Source organism: Drosophila teissieri, chromosome 2L (genome assembly GCF_016746235.2).
Source record: "Drosophila teissieri strain GT53w chromosome 2L, Prin_Dtei_1.1, whole genome shotgun sequence".
NCBI lineage: Eukaryota > Metazoa > Arthropoda > Insecta > Diptera > Drosophilidae > Drosophila > Drosophila teissieri.
Window position 1 is genome coordinate 26,656,535 of NC_053029.1, and position 7,357 is coordinate 26,663,891.

The following is a 7,357-nucleotide window of genomic DNA, read 5'->3' on the forward strand; positions in this document are numbered from 1 at the left end:
TGGGACAACCTCCATGCCGATCATCCTGTTGATCGCATTCATTATGGTCGACGCTTGCATGTAGAAGTCGACGCCTCGGCTCCTTTCCCTCGACGTCCAAAACCGTGCACGCTAAGTTTGCGTACTCCTGTAGCCACGCGCTGAAGTGGACTACAGTGGGAAAGGGCGCAATCGTTGCAGCATGCCTGGCCCAGTCCACTCGCTTGCTCGTTGGCAGCTTGGCCACAAGCTCCTCCATGAGGGTTGGGTTCCCCAGGTGCTGCTCCGCCTTCGCTGACTGCAAGAAGGCCGCGAGGTTACTCACTCGGGTTGCGAAGGGAATGATCTTCGCCAAATTGTGCTCCGAAATTGGCTGTACCTCTCGCACGTTGTTGAGCTGGCTGCGTATAAGCTGCTCCGGTCGTCCGAACCTAAAGCGCAGCTGCTCCATCACGGCGCTGACATTTCCTGGATGAATCAATAGCGCCTTCACTGCCTCGCGCGCTTCATTCTTCAGCGCCTTCAACAACCTCTGGTTGTTCTCCAGGTCCGTGCAGTTGTACGCTCGGGTCGTCTCCACGAACGCACAGCTGAAGATCGGCCACTCCTCGGGCTGCCCTCCAAATATAGGCAAGTCCGGAAGCTTCCTTGGCCCATATGCTCCCTGGATTCCACTCGGCGTCGTCGCGGCGTAGGATCCGACAAGTGCTGCTCACGCCCGGTAGCACGAGTCCATGCGCTGGCTGCGCAGTGCCTGTTGCACACAGTGGTTCCACAAAATAGTTGCTAGTAGTTAGCAATGGCGGTCCACTCGAAGATGGCGGCAGCGTGCAGGCCGCACCGCTCGCACCGTCACCGTTGTATGGCACCGACCCGACCCCGTTATGTAAGGCCTCTCCGTTAGATGTGGGTATTGGCTGGCCGCTCCAAAATGGCGCCCGCCCCGATGCTCCACTGTTGGCGCCAACTGCGCTTGGGCCAACTGCGGTTGGCGCGCAATTGGCGGTGCTCACACTTTCCAGGGATCTAGCCTTCTCCAGCTCCCTCTCCAACGCTGCGATCCTCTCCATGAGTTCCAACGCGAGGGGCTGGTTCACCTCCAGTACTGAACTCGCAGCTGTGACAGCAGTACTTCTAGGTTGGGAAGCTACTGCAGTCACCGTAGTGGCCGGGCAAGGAATCGACGCCGCCGTGATGTTCACCCGCGTCCGAGTTTCTGCTCCACTACTGGCTGGCTGATGACTCACTGTTGTTATAGGGGTGGCTTCTCCTCCGTTCAGCCGGGCACTCTTCCTGGGGGAATGCTGCGGCGCGTCCAATATGGCGGCGCCTCTACGCGTCCAAAATGGCGTCTCTGACGCCTCGTGCCGCTGGCTGCGGCCACGGATGCTTGGCGCTCTTTGCGCCTTCTGACCGCTGGCTGCGGTCTCCACAAATGACGCTTCTTGCGTCTCCTTGTCGCTGGCTGCGACCCGTTCGTATCGGCGTTCGACGCTGGCTGCGTCCCTCTATGTCGTTGGCTGTGACTCCTCTGCCGGTACGTAGCGCTGGCTGCGCTCACACAAATCCTCCTCGCTGACCGTCTAAACCGTCACTCCAGCTCCGGGAACTCTCTAGCTGGCCGTCTAAACCGTCTTTCCAGCGCAAGTTGCCCCTGCAGTCGCCCTAGGACTGCGAATAAAAGGCTGTCGTCGTGCGTCACTTGGAGTTGCCTTAAACGGCTACTCTACACATTGGTTCCCGAAAGAAAGGGGCAGACTAATCCGTGGTAGTAGAACACGTTTTATTCTGGAAGACTTCAATGTTTCACAATTGCAACTAACTTAACTTATTAGCTCACCGCAGTGTGTCCTCCAACTCTTACACGACAATGAAAGCTTAATTTTCGCAGCAATTTACAATGGCGAAAAACAATGTGCCCAGACACATATGGGCTTACAAATCCTTCCACATTCGGACTTCTTAAAAATACTAACTAGCCTATCGATAACAATATTCGACGGACAGACAGACGGACAGACAGACGGACAGACAGACGGACAGACAGACGGACAGACAGACGGACAGACAGACGGACAGACGGACATGGCCAGATCGACTCGGCTATTGATCCCGATCAAGAATATATATACTTTATATGGTCGGAAACGCTTCCTTCTGCCTGTTACATACTTTTCAACGAATCTAGTATACCCTTTCACTCTACGAGTAACGGGTATAATTACACATTATTGAGGGCATGCAAGGATGATCAATAATAGTATCTGGCATCTATTATATTCCTTATATGTGAGCAGTTGCATCCATTCGTCTTTATCAAATCCAACGTAATTGTTGATTTTTTTTTTAAATCACCGAAATTCACGCCTTAGTTAGAAGCGATAATAATTATCGGAACCTTATCTGGCAACGTCATCTAAATGGCAATTGACCAGCTGGTGAATATTGATTCGGATAAGGGTTCTTCGGATCACCAGCATCTAGCTTCGATCTTTTCTTACGACGATCGTCAAGCTGATAAGTTCAGTCCCAGCAGAGATAAGACCTAGCAAAAAGGCAAATCAAGAAAAAAGAACTGGAGAGTACAATCACATGTACTCCCAACTTTAATCCAGCGTTTATTTCGGCATCAAGATTAAAAGGCCACAAAGAAAAGGCAATTAATAAATGCCCGTGGATTGCCGTGTCGGCAAGGTAAATATTTCAATGAAAATTTCAAAAAAATTACCTAATTATAATAACAGTTGTGCACGTTTAGGTCACGCGTGTTATTTTTATCGTCGACTACACAGCGAGAAATCGCCAGGTCGATCGATTCCACTAAATAAGAAAATCACTGGGTAAATATCCAAGTAATTCTGGGAAAAAATTGCCCGAAATGAATGAGTTATATTCCCGCAGTTACCCTAGGAAACGAAGCTGAATTTTAAACTCTTCCACGCCGACCCAAAAGTTCGGCTGGAGTCAGCTACCTCTGCTGGGAGACAATTTGTTCGGAGGTCGCCGGAAAAAATCTACAGAAAACCTACATAGAAATAAAAACCCTTACAAAACTAGTGTAAAACAAAAACAGATTAAAATACCTTCAGTGGCTAAAAACCCAAAAATTAATTGAAGTTAAACATATTACATAGTACATATTACATAAAACAAAAGCATTTGATAGTGATGTGAGTGTGTGCAGGTGATAAGTAATATAAGAGAAAAAAAGAAATACAAGCTGGCCAACCCAATGTAAAATCGTACACTGAAAGAAAAAGAAAGTTTCGTTGCCAATGCCAAAAACAAAATACTTCAAATCAAAAATAAAAATAATTAATCATGACAATATAAACAAAAAATGAAATGAAAAAAAATGCATAAAAAAAAATGAAATAAATAATCCTATATTTTAATTATCACTTATGAAAAAAAACTAAATAGTGCATTTATAGTTTGAAGTTTTCTTACTATTAACCCCCAACACCGCATCGACAAGAAGGCCTTCTTCGAGAACCAACAGTGGGTGAGTAAAATTAAAAAATAAAATATTATATATATAACCAAAACAAAACTAAAACTTCAAGTTACTAAATTGCAATTATGTAGTTCAGTGTAGAGCCTGGCTACCTGAGCTAAGGCTTATCAACCGCTCGCGCCGATTGATTTGTCTATTTTGTCAATTACTCTTTTGATTCTTATCCAAATTCTAACATGGTAATTTAAAGCACTATAATGTAACGTAAACATTGACGACTACACTGAAGGAAATTAATATTGACATGATTGGCACCTACATATTTTCTCCCTTTTAGCAATCGAAAGCTTTTTCTTTCAATGATGCGATTAAATAAATAAACTCCATAGAAAAAAAAAACACTTAATAGTTGTTTAGGATTATTAAATACTTAACAATTACAACATAAAAAAAAAACCCACACCACTTCAATGTTCTTTTGTTAGTACCAAACAAGAAAAAGAAAAGCTTGGCACTATAAAAATAAAACAAAAAATAAATCAATAAAAAAATAAAAATGAATAGAGATTTTTGCGAAAAATAAATAAAGATAAATAATGTAAAATAAGGAGCAAAACTTAGAAAAATACGGAATCAGACTTAAGGAATTAAGAGTATGGAATTATAAGATTAAAACTAGTAAGGCTAGTTCGAAATATGTACACTGCAAGAAATGCACTCAAAAAGAAAGAAGAAATTGTTTATTGAAAATTAAAATTGTTGTAAAGATGAAACTCTAAGTTCTTATTCATGGCAGGGGAGCATAATTAAATGATGCATATTTAATTACATTTGGGGTCTTCTAAAAAAAGGTTACACTGAAGACTATGGTTGGGAGGGTAATGATAGTGGGAGTGGAAATTAACATCTAAAACCACCGTGCTTCCTTCTCTCACATGGTAGTTTAATTAAGTTTCGCTTGCTGTTAATTTTCTAAAAGAAGAAACTGAGACAGTGGAGTTGTTTGCTTTTTTTTTCCACTGTTCGTTCATATGAGGATCGTCTCATTGTTTAAATTCAGGAGGGACTCTATAATAAAACCTTTTGGTGTTGCAATCATTATCCACAGCAAAAAACCCCCCCACATCTCCCGCTAGAGCTAGGAATCAATGGGTCCCGCTCAGCTAATGGTTAATGGTCGACAAGCCTGAAAAGGGTGAACATTTTGGAATCGAATCGCCAACAAGGATACCCAGTAAATGTTTCTCTTCTTCAACGGCGCTCTTTCACCACAGTTTTCGCTATGTTTATCTCGAGCTCTACGCTGCTGGCTATCCTGACGAGGTCGTCACTTTTCCTCTGTATGTCGCCGAGTCTGTGCGATATGAGACAGATGTCGTCTGCGTAGTCCAAGTCCTCAAGGTGTCTGGTGAGGTTCCACGAAATTCCGCGCTTGGAAGAGCATACTTCGCTCATTAACTCGTCGACATGGGGCCTCGTGGTGGATAGTGTAACTACCTGCTAACCACGGGGTCGTGGGTTCAAACCCCACCCATGACGAGAGCATGGCCATACAAAAACTTCCTCTCTTAAATGCTTTTCTAACTTTTAGAAAGTATTCTTCCACATAACTGCCTATTACAACAATTTTCGGCAACTTCCACTTGCCACACCGCCCACCCTCACTACATGGGAGAAAAACGGGGGCACCCACATAGTACCAAGCGCACCCTGTGTTTTTCTGCGAACAGCAACAACACCCAGCAGGGCGATCGCGTTACCAGACTGTTCGCTTTTCTTTTTCAGCTAAGTCTTTATATTTATATTTATATATCTAGCCCCCCAAAAAGAAAACAAATTGACCTAAAAAGGGAATTCTTATGTCCTACTTGCGGTGAAAAGTACCAGGCATCCAGAGAATGTCAACATATTTTAACCGATATACATAAAAATGCGTCGGCCAGAGGAGTTAAGAACAATGCGAATATCATATTGCTTACATCTGAGACGACATTTCCAGTGAAATCATATCGAATTGATAGTCCATTTCAAGAATTGATAGTCCAAGAAAAGGATGACAAAGCCTCAAAGCTATAACAATAATATTAATGATAAAATTATTGTGTATGGCGGAATGACTTTAGACTTTAGAATTAAATTTCCAATCGAAAAAATGCGAATATCAATTCAATTCGACATTTTGAGAAAAACAATGTCAACTTTAGCATAAATATTTATGAAATTGATGAAGCTGGTGAAAAAATTGTTGGTCCCACGATTAAAACAAAAGAAAGAAAACGGAACCACATTAACATATTGGGAATCGATAATATTACCCAAAACATTATGCATTATGCGTATATAACAAATCTTTATACATTATGCTCTTCACAATTTTCTAGAGGAAAATCGGGAGGACATTTTTGTGAGAACTATCTTCAGTGTTATCACGTGAAAAGCGCTACTCACAACAAACTTGAATGCGGAAAAGGGTCCTCATTTTATTCTGACCCTAATACGACAACATCGTTTAAAGGGTATCACAAAAAATTATCTCCTCCAGTGGTAACTTATGCAGACATTGAGGCTGTTCTTGAAAATTACAAAACTTGCTTGAATTCTTCTGCTACTTCGTCAACGACGCAAGTACAAAAGCATACGGCATGTGCAGTATCTTTTTATGTTGCCCATAAAGATTATCCTAATCTTAACGAGCTGTGGACCTACGAAGGTAAATAGAATAACATTTTTATAAAATTATATTTAACTTACATATTTAAATTTTATAATTTTATGATTGTATACAAACATTTTGTAAAACTCTTTAAGAAAAAACTTTAAGCCTGTATTACGCATATTGGGTTAACTCCGAGAAACCGAGGGATGACTCATTTGATGATCAGTTTCAAAATGGAAATTGTTGCGCCTGTGAGAAAGAAATAAATGCGAGCGACCTGGACAAATTCTTTGACCAATTTTTTTGAGAATACGTAGGTCCTATTCATAAGAATTGTAAGCCTCAGTTTAGATTAAGTGACCCTTTCTTTCATGTAGTGTTTCATAATTTATCTAAATATGATAACCATTTATTTATTACTAAATTAGAGGGGGACTTAAGTCCCATACCGTGCAATAAAGAGCTCTATATAGCACTTACGCAGACTATCAAAATCAATGCTACAAGCAGATATAAAATAAGATACATAGATTCAGTCCGATTTTTAAATTCAAGTTTAGAAAAACTATTGAGCTATATGGAGGATAAAGATTTTAAAATTCTAAGTACCAAATTTCAGGGAGAAAAATTTAAGCAAATGAGGAGGAAGGGGGTGTTTCCCTATGCCTACTTAGATAGTTTTGAAAATTTTAATAAAAGCTTGGCACTATAAAAATAAAACAAAAAATAAATCAATAAAAAAACAAGAGAGAACGCTATAGTCGAGTTCCCCGACTGTCTGATACCCGTTACTCAGCTATTCGAAGTGCGAAGGAGAGTCTTCAGCACATACAGTTTTTGGCGGTTTTGTGGGCGTTAGAGTGGGCGTGGCAAAAAGTTTTTTGGCAAATCGATAGAAATTTACAAGACTAATACAAAAATGAAAAAATATCAAAACATTTTTCATAAGTGTGGGCGTGGCAGCTTTGGGCGGTTTGTGGGCTTTAGAGAGGGCGTGGCAAAAAGTTTTTTTGCAAATCGTTAGAAATTTATAAGACTAATATAAAAATGAAAAAATATCGAAACATTTTTCAAAAGTGTGGACGTGGCAGTTTTGGGCGGTTTGTGGGCGTTAGAGTGGGCGTGGCAACATGAATCGACAAACTTGCGCTGCGTCTATGCCCCTGGAGTCTGTATGCTTAATCTCAACTTTCTAGCTTTTGTAGTTCCTGATATCTCGACGTTCATACGGACGGACAGACGGACAGACGGACGGACAGACGGAC